Below are 12,368 nucleotides of genomic sequence, written 5' to 3' on the forward strand. Positions count from 1 at the left end.
ATCGATGCATAAACCTGACTTCAACATTCGTTCGCTTCCTGTTCTTCTAAGGACATTAAGAAGCCACAAAAGCTACAAAATAAGTTCTAATATATGATGATGAACAATACTCAAAATTCAGCTACAAAGTTCATGTCGTTACCCATTAATTAGGCAGCCTATCTGCAAGTAATTATTTTGCTTCATATGGTAGATATATATCTATCCTATAAACGCAGTAAGAAACACTAATATGGCAATGGAGGGAACACAAAGGAATTGAAGACGAAAAAAGAAATAGCAAACAAATACCATACTATGAATTTGCAAGGCTGCTTGCAGTTCACCGCAAGCTCGTCGGAGGCCAAGGCCATGCATCTCGTCCCTCCGGGCGTCCCTGGCTGACTCCGGCGTGCTTCCCATTGTCTCATCATCCCACAACATGTTGGCACTGGTAAATTTTGCTGTCGGACAAAAGCATCAGCGGAGCTGATCAAGAAAATTGATTTGCCCAGCTGGCTGTAGTATGTACGTGTCTTTCTATCCTATCAAAAGCTAGCTAGATGGTTGTAATATGTACGTGTGCTTCTGGTTAGGCTGAATCAATCCAACAACCTGACTCCAAACCCAGGTCGTGTACTTGTGTGTCTAATCAGAATCAACAGCCAAGTCCTGTGCGTGCGCCGGCGCCGTGCATCCGTGCCCGCCGTCTCGATTGTAGCCCGTACAATCCAACATGCGCATAGTCAGTCTGATAGTTGATAACTCATAGATTATTTGTGTCAACCGGCGATAGCAAAACTAAAACTGCTTGTGATGAAAATAATGAATAAGTCTCCTGTATTAACATTGTTCGGCATGATCATCTAAACCATTACAAATTGTATACAGAACATAACTAAAAATAAATGAAGCATTTATCTAATAAAAATTTCTCTCAAGTCTGAAGTCGCACAGGGAGTCAAATTTGAAACCACGTGCAGCTTCCGGGCAGAGCGCAAAACTGTTGTGCTATACTGCAGGGATTGAGCGCTAGATGTATCTATTCACTATGCAAACTTGCCTTAACTTTCAGGACAGATTGAGGAGTTTTGAGCGCAGTTGCTTGCCACAACTTGGATCGAAGCCCTAGCTGTCACCATCATTGGAAAGAGGCTTGCTGAGACGCTCGAGAAACGTTAACCCTAGTTGTGATTCGAATATGAACCGATCTGCATGAATTTGAATTGAATCTCCGGGTACTTCCAATCAATTATAAACCGGTCAAAAAAGAACTTCAGTGTCAGAAGATGAACCTGAACTTGATGAGAAAAGAAAATCCATCCGCAAGCTCCATTGTCAAATCGATCGGATCCATACCTCAAGTCGCTTGGTCCATGGAGATACATGGATTTGCTTTCTATGGGAGGAAGAGAGACAGTAGAGATTCCATGGCGTAAGATTGCTTCATGTTTTTTATTCATGGAGAGAGATGAAGAGCATGGTGTAAGTATGCATCATGGTTTCTATTTCACGGAGAGAGGGGATTCCTTTTCACGGAGAGAAGAAGAAACGCTGTAGTAGTAGATATTTTGGGGTTTTTTTTGGGACGTTGGAGTAGTAGATATTTTGGGGGTATATTATATCCATCGGCTTCTATTCTACAGCCGTGTAACCTGAGGGCATTGAACTGCAGATAAAAAAACGTGAAAGCATTGATCTGCAAACAAAACGTGGAACTGCGGGTCTGCTTCTATTTTCAACGTGTGTGAGCCTTCCGGTCATTTTTTTTTTTGGTTCAACCAAACATAGATTCAGCCGTTTCTTTAAACAACATAGATTATGATAGATTCAGCCCAGATTTTTTTTGAAAAAGCATAGATTAGGATAGATTAAGCCTAGAATTACACGGGTTAATCTACACTATAATAATTTGGTCCCACCAGATTAACGGCTCGTATTTACTTATTAATGTGGTAATTTATTGGGAGTCTGTAATTAGTATAGGTGTATACATACATAGATAGATAGATAGATAGATATAGATAGATAGATAGATAGATATAGATAGATAGACTTGAAGACGTTGATGATATTGATGTCCCTCTCAATGAGGCTCCGGATGCGACTTTGCAAAGTCCACACCTCGTCCGTTGATCCCCAGTCCAACCCCTTATTAATCCACGATGCAAGCTGAATTGGGGGGTTGGATCGAAATACTGGCGCAGCTGCCCACTTGGAGCCACGGGGCTCGGTGATATAGAACCACCCCTGCTGCCATAAATCGGAAGATTTGGCAAATGATCCCTTCAGCCAAACAGCGCTGGTAAGCTTGCTCACTATGGCACCACCGCACTCTACCTGCTCCCCCTCTATCACTTGCGGCTTCACATCGAAGGTCTTGAGCCACAAGCCGAAGTGCGGAGGAGTTCGGAGGAAGGCTTCGCATGTGACGATAAACGCCGAGATAAGAAGAATAGAGTTCGGGCCAGATCGTGAAAATCTAGCCCATAATAGAACATGAGCCCTGGGACGAAGGGATTAAGGGCAAACCCTAACCCGCGGAGGAAGTGGGACACAAACACGACCCTCTCACCGGATCTGGGGGGGGGGGGATAACCTGCCCCTCAGCAGGAAGCCGATGAAGGATTTCTGCGGTCAGATACCTCGCCGCCCGAAGCTTTGCAATATCTCCCTCCGTGGCAGAAGAAGCCAGCCACCGGCCTTGACGGCTGGATCCGGACATGATTGGAGCTGGTGGCGATTAAAGCCCGGGTGTTGGAACTCGGGGTAGCAGGGGTTGAGGAAGAAGCAAGCGTGAAAGAAAAAGACGGGTTTGTACCCCTATATGAAGGCCGCGAATATCAAACGTCTCCTCCTGGGCCTCAAAACTTGCCTATTCCCAAGGAGTTGTACCCGAGCGACGGTTGGGTTACCCACGTCCGGGTTGATAAGAATCCCTTGAAAAAGGGGGGGACACGATCTTTGCTTGGATAGAACATGCCAATAAAACCACGTCTCGAAACGTGGGACGGCGGGCTAACCAACGGGTCGAAAATAATGGCCTGGCAGGCGTGATGTCATATTACCAGAAAGTTGCCAGCGGATTGGACTCGTGAAATATTATATTCTCTCTGTGGTTGAGTATGGTGTGCGTGACAGGACCGGATACTATCATCGCGTCCGAAGAATATCTTGGAGTTCGGGAAGAAGGGAACCCGCCTTGCAATGCCGAAGACAATCTGCGCGGCGGACTCCTCGTCATTGAAGCCAGGTTCAGGGGCTACTGAGGGAGTCCTGGACTAAGGGGTCCTCGGGCATCCGGCCTGTTATCCATGGGCCGGACTGATGGGCTGTGAAGACATGAAGGCCGAAGACTGTACCGGTGTCCGGATTGGGCTCTCCTTGGCATGGAAGGCAAGCTTGGCGACCAACTATGAAGATTCCTTCCTATGTAACCGACTCTATGTAACCCTAGATCCCCCCGGTGTCTATATAAATCGGAGGGCGTAGTCCGGAAAGGATATACTCATTACCATAGTCATACAGGCTAGACTTCTAGGGTTTAGCCATTACGATCTCGTGGTAGATCAACTCTTGTAACACTCATATTCATCAAGATCAATCAAGCAGGAACTAGGGTATTACCTCCATAGAGAGGACCCGGACCTGGGTAAACATTGTGTCCCCTGTCTTCTGTAGCCATCGACCTTAGACGCACAGTTCGGGACCCCCTACCCGAGATCCGCCGGTTTTGACACCGACAGTGGGAGAGCGCCGGCAGCGGGCCTTGTAGCCGCAGACGGGCACGGGGCATTTGCAGGGCGAGAGCGGACACATGCTCGGGTGATCGGTGAGCTTGTAGTAAGTGACACAGAGCCCAGAGCCTTCGTGCGGGCACTCCACCCTCACCGACGAGAGGATGGCGTCCACCGCCGTGTTCCGCACGTCGAAGCCACCGCCGCACTCACACTTCTGGCACTGCCGCTGGTTCCCGGGGCGTTCGACGCGGCAGTCCGCGTAGGCCAGGTGCCCGCCCTTGCACTGCACAAATCAATCGAACAACACATCAATCAAGAAACCTGCACCTTGCTCGATCAGCCGAACGGACGAGGTGTATTCGAACCTCATACAGTGGAGGCTTCAAGGGGCGGAGGCACAAGGGGCAGTGGAGCAAGGTGAGGTCCATCGAGACCATAGAGAGCTCCATCGTCTGGTCCTTCTCCGTCTGCATGATCTCGCCCTCCTCGTGCACAACCATCTCTCGCTTTAGGGCCGGGGCATTACAAAGCTTTACCGTCACATATTCATACTACTTCAAGGTGCATTAAATCAACACATGCAAGTATCAAAAGGAGGGTCACGGCATGCATGCATGCGTTGTAATTAATGCATCGGTAACGCAATTTATTGAAATATATCGAGTGCAGTGCTTTGATGTGTCGCGTCAACTCGTACAAGACCGAGAAGTTTGATTACCTCAACGCCCTCTCGCTTTAACCGCACCTGCCTTTGGCTGCATGACAGGTGGGCCACCCACCTGTTGGGCCCACCTGTCATACACGCAAAGGTAGGAGCAGTAAGTCAATGAAGCTGTGTCCCTCCCTCGCCCATGAGCGTGGTGGCTGGCAGGACTAGGAGAAGCTTTCGTTTGCTACACGCTCTCCCTCCCGCACGCGGTGGACATGCAGCAGTTCAATCGGTGTCAGATGGCCAGAAGCATACTGTAGTACTCCTCCACTGCAATAGTACTCCATCATTGTTCAACTTCCCGAAGAGGCGAAGAGCCAAACGCAGCCCGGACACTCGTGTGGCAGTTTCATGTGTAGAGTAGTCTAGGATAGCGTGTATCGTGCCTTTAAGCTTAAAATCGTTGGGTCGGCTCCATGCTTTTTTTGATTAAAATAATCTTCTGGCCCTACCTATCATCCTGGTGATTGTAGTTTGCACGCTCATCTGGTCAAGATAGGAATATATATTTTAATTTGTGGTGGGGTAAATGTTAGAGGTTGCAGCAAATGGAGTATTGTGCACTGCGGGTCTTTCAGCCAAGTTTAGAGGCAACCATGTGGGGCCAGTGCTATGATGTGTCGCGTCAACTCGTACAACAAGGAGAAGCTTGATTTTACTACTACGTGCGTTCTCCCTCGCCCATGCACGCGGTGGCTCGCAGACGAGGACATGCTTTTGCTTATGGTACTACAACAAGCTGTCCCTCCCGCTCGCGGTGGACGGACATGCAGCAGTGGATTCCATACTGTAGAAGTAGTAGTAGTAACATCATTGTTCGTCTTCTCGAAGAGGCGAAGAACCAAGCGCAACCCGAACGTGGCAGTTGCGAACCTTGGAGCACGCATATAGCCAGGCTCTTGCATGAGACAAAATTGCTATGTGAGCCCACTATTACTTGCTAGTATAGCCCTGTAAACCAGAAAGGAGTATTTGCCTTTCTAGAGATTTCAACAAGTGACTAGACTACACCGAGACGGAGTACATATGGAGCAAAATGAGTGAATCTACACCGTAAATAAATACCTAGTTCTCTCGTTTTCCTCTCCGCCTTGGTCGCGGTGCACAATATTGAGTATACTAGTACCATCATCTTGAAATTTATGAAGTCACCATAGGCACCTCGTCGTCGACGGGGACGTCTCCTGACACGCGTTAGAAGTGAGCGGCAGTCGCCTCCATAGGTGGTTGAATGCCAAGGAGGGAGAGGGTAGCGGTTCCCGAGACGTTGAACGGTCAATGATGCATCCTGAAATTACATGCAGAGGGAATTAATTGGAGAAGCAGAATAGAGCCAGCACGATGTGAATGCAACAGAGTTTTGATTATCATATAAAGGGGCCCCAACACTCCAATCCATCTACTCCTAGTCTCTGCGCAACACTGCTCATCCCAATCCAAGACCAAGTGACCAGAAGCCAGAAGCACCTATGTAAGCGATGGAGGCGAGCGGCAGTCGGCTGTGCCAAATCATCCAAGGCGCCAGCCTGCGGCCCCGCACCATGCAGCATTTCCATACGGTGCTGGCGACTGCTGGCATCGTAGCCCTCACCGACGCCGGCTTCGCCTCTCGCATGGACGACATGATGGTCAACTCCATCCGTAAGTTCACCGCCAGCAAGAAGCGCGCGGACGACCTTGTTGTATTGCTCTAGCCCGCGCGCCTAGGCTCCTCATTGCCTACCACCCTCATCGGCCTCCATGGTGGCGAACTCTTTCAAGCCCTGGTGGCCTTGCAGGCGCCGGAGGTCGTGAAGAAGAATGTGCACCTCGAGGCCGCGCTCGTCGCGGAGCGCCTCGCCATGCAAGAAACCGTCGACCTGCACATCCACGTCTACGAGGAAATCGTCTACAAAGGCCACTACAAGGCTAGCGAGGACAGAAAGACGTTGGCCTTCTTCCAGCGGCTGGAATCTTTGGACGCCATTGTTCAGAAGCACGTCGACCTGGCCACGAAAGCCGCTGCTACTTAGCCGCCGTTCAGTGGGCCGGCGCCCTGAGTCAAGGAGGTGGACGTCGTCGATGGATGCATCTTTTCTTCTTGCCTCCTGTAACCAGCAGTGCATCGCCTCGTGGCCTTAATGTTTTATTAGTATAGGAGTATATGGCATTTTTATTCCAGTCGTAACGTTTTCACTATGAGGTGGGGCCGCAGTTGAGGAAACCGACCATCGGCAAATCCCCACCCCGCCCACCAGGTGTCGGCTAAGTTTAGAATTAGAAGAGAGAAACGAGGGAGAAGTGCTAGCTGTAGCACGAAAGCTGTTGTCAGATGGGACTCTTGTTGATAGAATAGGAGTACTGAGCACTCGTACCTCTTTTTTTAGGGAAAAAGTAGTCGTATGTCTAGTACTACCACTAGTTGGGTGCGTGCGACCTATACCTGTCATCACTTTAGGTCTCCTTTTCGAACCGCAACTACGCTTCACCGTACATATTTTTTCACGCATTTATCCTCCTATATGTACTCCTAGGCTATCTCCACGTGCTCCCTTTCGCTGACATGTGGGACATAGAGCATCTGGGTCGTAGTGCATGCATGACTCGGAGCATATGCCGGGGTACTTTACATTTCAGACCTCACGAATTACATGCAAACCCCTCGCAGAAGAATAAATCAATAAATGAATTACTACATGAAACCGGATTATTTTCGTAGAAACCGGAGCACATTCATTAAATTTTGGACATAACACGTTTATAAAAAACTACCGGACCTAAACCAGTCTAAGGGCCTCTTTGATTCCCAGGATACTGAAAACACAGAAATGGGGAAGTATGATGGCGATGAACCGAGACGAGGAGAACTCTAACTCAGTTAGAGGTTAGAGTTAGATTCTAACCCTGAACTAACTCTAAACCAAAGAGGTGTATGGATGGCAGGGTTAGATTGACAATAAATGTTCTTTCTCAATCATTCGACTACTTTGGACCCTATTTCCTGCCGGATTTGGTGTGGGCGGCTCTTGTGTGGCCTCCTCCCGCTCACAATTGACATAAACGAACCATCTTTACAAATCAAGCATGCAACACATGATAAATTTTACTTTGTCCATACAATCGAGATATCCCACTTAAACATACAAGTCCTCAATCAAGCTTCACAAAAAAAACACTCCATGAAACAAAGCATGAGCTAACTCATCACAGAAGTCATTCACGATAGAGAGGGAGCCCGTAGCCCCTCACGCACACACGGAGGAGCTCGTCATCATCGCTCTGGAGGGAGGCTCTGTAGAGCCCAAGCCCCGGGAACCCCTCCGACGCCGGCGCTTGCGAGTTGAGGTGAACACCGGCATGGGTAGCAGGGCCACTTGCCGACGACAGCGAACCGAATATTTGGGCCTCTAGAAATAGTGCAAGCCTGAAACTGAAATACCTAGAAAGGTGAACTGAATCTTTGGGCCTCTAGAAATAATGCAAGCCTGAAACTGAAATACCTAGAAAGGTGAACTGAATCTTTGGGCCTCTAGAAATAATGCAAGCCTGGAACTGAAATACCTAGAAAGGTGAACTGATTATTTGGGCCTCTAGAAATAATGCAAGCCTGGAAATGAAATACCTAGAAAGGTGAACTGAATCTTTGGGCCTCTAGAAAGATTTATTACCTCCTCAAGCAGCATCAAACAATTCCATGCGTGCATCACAAATCTATACCAAGTTTAATCAAGATCTACTTTTCCAAATCAGAATTAGCGCTAGAGAGAGAAAGATCAATGATATGGCTATGAGACAGGGAAGGAACGAACAAAATCACCCCTCTCGCGACCTCTTTGGTAGATGCGCCACCGCCGCGCACGACAGAGGGAGAAAAACGACCGGTGAAGGGGGAGCGGGGCGAGCTTCAAAGGCCGGAGGGACATGGCGGCCGGAGGGAGAGAGGGCGAGCGGCGAAGCGGCGCTTGGGCGGGCGGCCCGATGGGGAATAGAGAGGAGTCGTGCGAGGGAGGGGGCGGAGGGAGCTATCTGGTGCAGGCAGGGGAGATTTTTTAGTTCTCTTTTAGTGGGCCCGAGGAGAACTAACCCAATTAGAACCTCTCCATCGGGCTAGTTTTTTTAGCTGGGTTAGAGCAAACTAGCTCAAACTAACCCCTCATGTTTGGATAATTTGAGGCTATTTCAACCCAAACTAGCTCTAACTCAGGGATCAAAACAAAGAGGAGTAGTAATGTACATGCTACAGTCTGGACCGTAGCACATTGTTTTTTATGGCCATATCAACACATTGTTTTCTACTGCTGATTCACTGGGTTGCCGTGGTTCCACTCCTCCGACGTGAGTAGTAGTACTACTACTCCCTCTGTTCCTAAATATAAGCCTTTTAGACATTTTAAATTGACTACAACATACGGATGTATGTAGACATATTTTAGAGTGTAGATTCACTCATTTTGCTCCGTATGTAGTCACTTGTTGGAATCTCTAGAGAGACTTATATTTAGGAACAGAGGGAGTAGTATATACCGCATGATTCTTTGCTCCTTCTTACTACTATGTACTACTTCACCGACAAGTGGGAGAGCCAGCATCCGGGTCGACGTGTCATGCACCAGATTAGAGTGCAAACGGAATGGGGGCATCACCCCGGTCATACCGCGAGTAATGCATGACTATAGTGAGTAGTCATATCACAAGTCTTTCCAGCAGTAACGCGCTCTCAAATCGCACAGCCCGACATTTCTAGCAGTAAGTAAGTTGAATCCGCTACTCCCTCACCCTCCTCGCCTCTCTGTCAAACCGCCTACGCGAAAACTGCCGCGCGTACTGCACGGGAAAAGCCCCGCCCTCAACTTTTAACTACGTGAAAATAGTTTGAGCTTGTTCGTTCTATATAAATATTAGTATTGTATGTTTATTCACCCGTGGGGTTGTTCAATGAATGGAGGGCCGGGGAGCACAAGTGAACAATACTACTACTAGTAGTAGTAAGTAGGAGTCGTACAGTTAGTCACCTTAAATAGAGAGTTTCTTTTCTTTAACGCCACGTACACAAATTGAAACGCTTGTTGTGGAGAGAAAAAGATAATCACTCCACTATATATGTACGCAGGGGCCTGAGCGCTTGCTTTACTAGGGTTGCTCTCTTCATTCTCTCATCCTCTCCAGATCTAAACAAGACAGCGGTAGCGACATTTTATCTCTGCTCACCGTTGGTCACAGATCCGGCCGGATCCCTTCGGCTGGTGTGTGTAGAGGACTAGGTGCATCGTTCACGCGGTCATCGCCGGCGAGGGAGGAAACCCACAGCTGCCGGAGGGGCCCGATCCTCTTCCCGTGCCGTTCTCTCCGACACACGCCGGCTCGGGAGGTCCTCCGACCCTTCTTCCTGCCTGCCGTATTGTGCGCAGATCCGACCTGCCGCCGCCGACATCCCGATGACCCTCAGGTATAAGTTCTCCGAAAGCGGCCTTGCTCTACTGCCCCAGCTCCCCACGTGTCTGCATGTGCATCTTTTTCTACTCCCATCAGCTCTTCCAAAGCCACCTAACTTTTTAGTATTATTAGAGGTAAAGCTACTTCATATATTCGAATCTAGGACTTGGTTCAAACAACGAAGAAAGGGGGGAAAGTTGTAGCATGAATCTAGGACTTGATTCAAAGAGGAAATAATATGGTTAAAGTAGTAGAGACCGGTCTCTTGGTTGAAAAGGGAAATAATGGGAAAGTGCAGTACAAACTGGATAAGGAACATATCTAATATTGGTTGAGAAAAGGATAGAAAGTGGCGGCTGGTGGGCAAGTCAACAGAGTATGTCCAGGATTAGATTTGTTGCCCTCACATAGTAAAAGATCTCCAGGATTAGAATTGCCGCCCTCATATAGTAAAAGGTCTCCAGGATTAGATTTGCGGCCCTCACATAGTAAAAGGTCTCCAGGATTAGATTTGCTGCCCTCACATAGTAAAAGGTCTCCAGGATTAGATTCGCTGCCCTCACATAGTAAAAGGTCTCCAGGATTAGATTTGCTGCCCTCACATAGTAAAAGGTATCCAGGATTAGATTTGCTGCCCTCACAGAGCATGAGCAAACTCAGCATCACCACTTTATGCCTCCTTGTAGGTACATCGTGTTGATGCATCCACTGTCGCATGTCCTTATACCAACCTTTTGTTGTTGTTAATGTAAGGGCACATGTAAAATGAAGCGATCACACAGTTACCTTAGGGACATGTCTAACCAGTGTTATTGTTAATCTAATGCCTCAAGTGATATGATGCAATTAAACTGTGTTACAAATGGTACTCCTACTGTTTTCCCCAGTATGATAAGTAAGTTGCTCCTATACGCTGCTGAGTGTCCTGGTGTCCCCACGGTCCCATGCCCTTAAACCAACTCTTTAGATGCTGTTGATTTACTGTATCTGGTAAACAAGCAATGCCACCATTAAAGTAATCCCATATTTGATGAATGTCATTGTTGATCGTAATGCCTCTGGTAACATGAAGCATTGCTGACGTTTTAAAATTTCTACTGTCCTTGTGTGATTGCCATGAACATAATTAAGATACTTCTTTTCATTTCATGTATGTTTCGTATATTCTTATTGACCAGCAACTGTTTACTTTCTATCTTTTTGTGCAGATATGGATATCCATTTCACCTTGTTGCTATTGTGACCTTTTGGTGAACTGCACAAAACACTTTTTTTGGAATGAGTGTCTTGTGCAGTTCAACTAAAATGTCATGTGGGCAACATCTCTCAATTTTGGTGGAACTGCACAGAATGGTGATTGGAGTTTCCAATATCTCCGTCAAATTCTGCTAGTAATCTCGTGCAACATTTTATTAGCCTTTGCAAGATGAGCCGTCACTGTCACCACAATGGCACTTTATTTTAGTGGAACTACACAAAAGGATAAGAAAATTATAGTTGCACCTTACATGAGCCGGACAGCCAACCTTAATGTTCCTTAATTTTAGTGCAACTACTAAAGAAGAACCTACCAGCTCACGAGAGCAAGTACTTCTTGCTAGCTGAATGATGCAATCTTTGCTTCATTTCAGTTGAACTGCAGAAAAAGGCGCATGAATTGAATCATGGAACTCCAGGCAGGCCTCATCCGAGTGGAGCTGCAGGTTGAGTTCAAGGAGTGCCATTATTATAGTAATCAGGCTCTTCTTATTTGTGCTGTGCAAACAGGAATACTCAACTACAAATGTTGTGACGGTCATGAGCATTCGCCAAGTTCTTCGGTTGCATGACACGGCTAGCCAAGATGGATTTAATCCTGATATTCACTTTATCAAAAGGCTCTAATGGGTTGGTTCTGAATCTTGCAAGCTGGGAATCAATGAGATGTGTAGGCATATTTGTTGTACTTATTATTTGAATCATATTTGTTGGTTATAAATTTTGCAAGCTGGGAATCAATGAGATGTGTAGGCATCTTTGTTGTACTTATTATTTGGATCTTATTTGTTGGTTCTGAATCTTGCAAGCTGGGAAACACGGCATGATGATGCAAGGGACAACAACCATAAGAAACAGTTCAAACTTGGTAGTATTATCTGTGTGAAAGTGCGACAAATGTGCTGATCGTGTGCGTCCTGAGAATAATAATTCTAATTGTTGTGCATGTTGATCCTGTGGCACTAATAGAACGAGCCAATGCGTTCTTGTTTTAAGTCTAAATTTCTATTAAAGATAATTAAATTTAAGTAAATTGACCACTAACTCTTGTTATTACAGTACCAATAGAGACCCGCTCGTGAACCGACGTGTGGCCGGAGTAGGTTTCTTAATGGAGGCATTTGAATGCGCCGAGGGTGCATCTTCTGTCGGGCGTGCAGCGGGTGAGGGAGGGGTAGTAACTGTTGTCGCCTGTACACACTCAGTTTACTGTTGAATCCAGTTGCCCAAAAGCTGAAAAACGAACTTCTGCCGCCGCCTACCCACTCGTT

The 12,368-nt window shown here is 47.1% G+C and overlaps 1 long non-coding RNA gene across 1 annotated transcript; it reads right to left on the bottom strand.

Annotated features, from left to right (window-relative positions):
* Nucleotides 1-249: 249 nt before the first annotated feature.
* Nucleotides 250-1,555, bottom strand: LOC123074171 (uncharacterized). Its single transcript, XR_006435889.1, has 3 exons — nucleotides 1,275-1,555; nucleotides 595-1,190; nucleotides 250-443 (listed from the first exon to the last, which is right to left on the bottom strand). It is a non-coding gene; the product is annotated as an uncharacterized lncRNA (long non-coding RNA).
* Nucleotides 1,556-12,368: the final 10,813 nt, after the last annotated feature.

Source organism: Triticum aestivum, chromosome 3D (genome assembly GCF_018294505.1).
Source record: "Triticum aestivum cultivar Chinese Spring chromosome 3D, IWGSC CS RefSeq v2.1, whole genome shotgun sequence".
Taxonomy (NCBI): Eukaryota; Viridiplantae; Streptophyta; class Magnoliopsida; order Poales; family Poaceae; genus Triticum; species Triticum aestivum.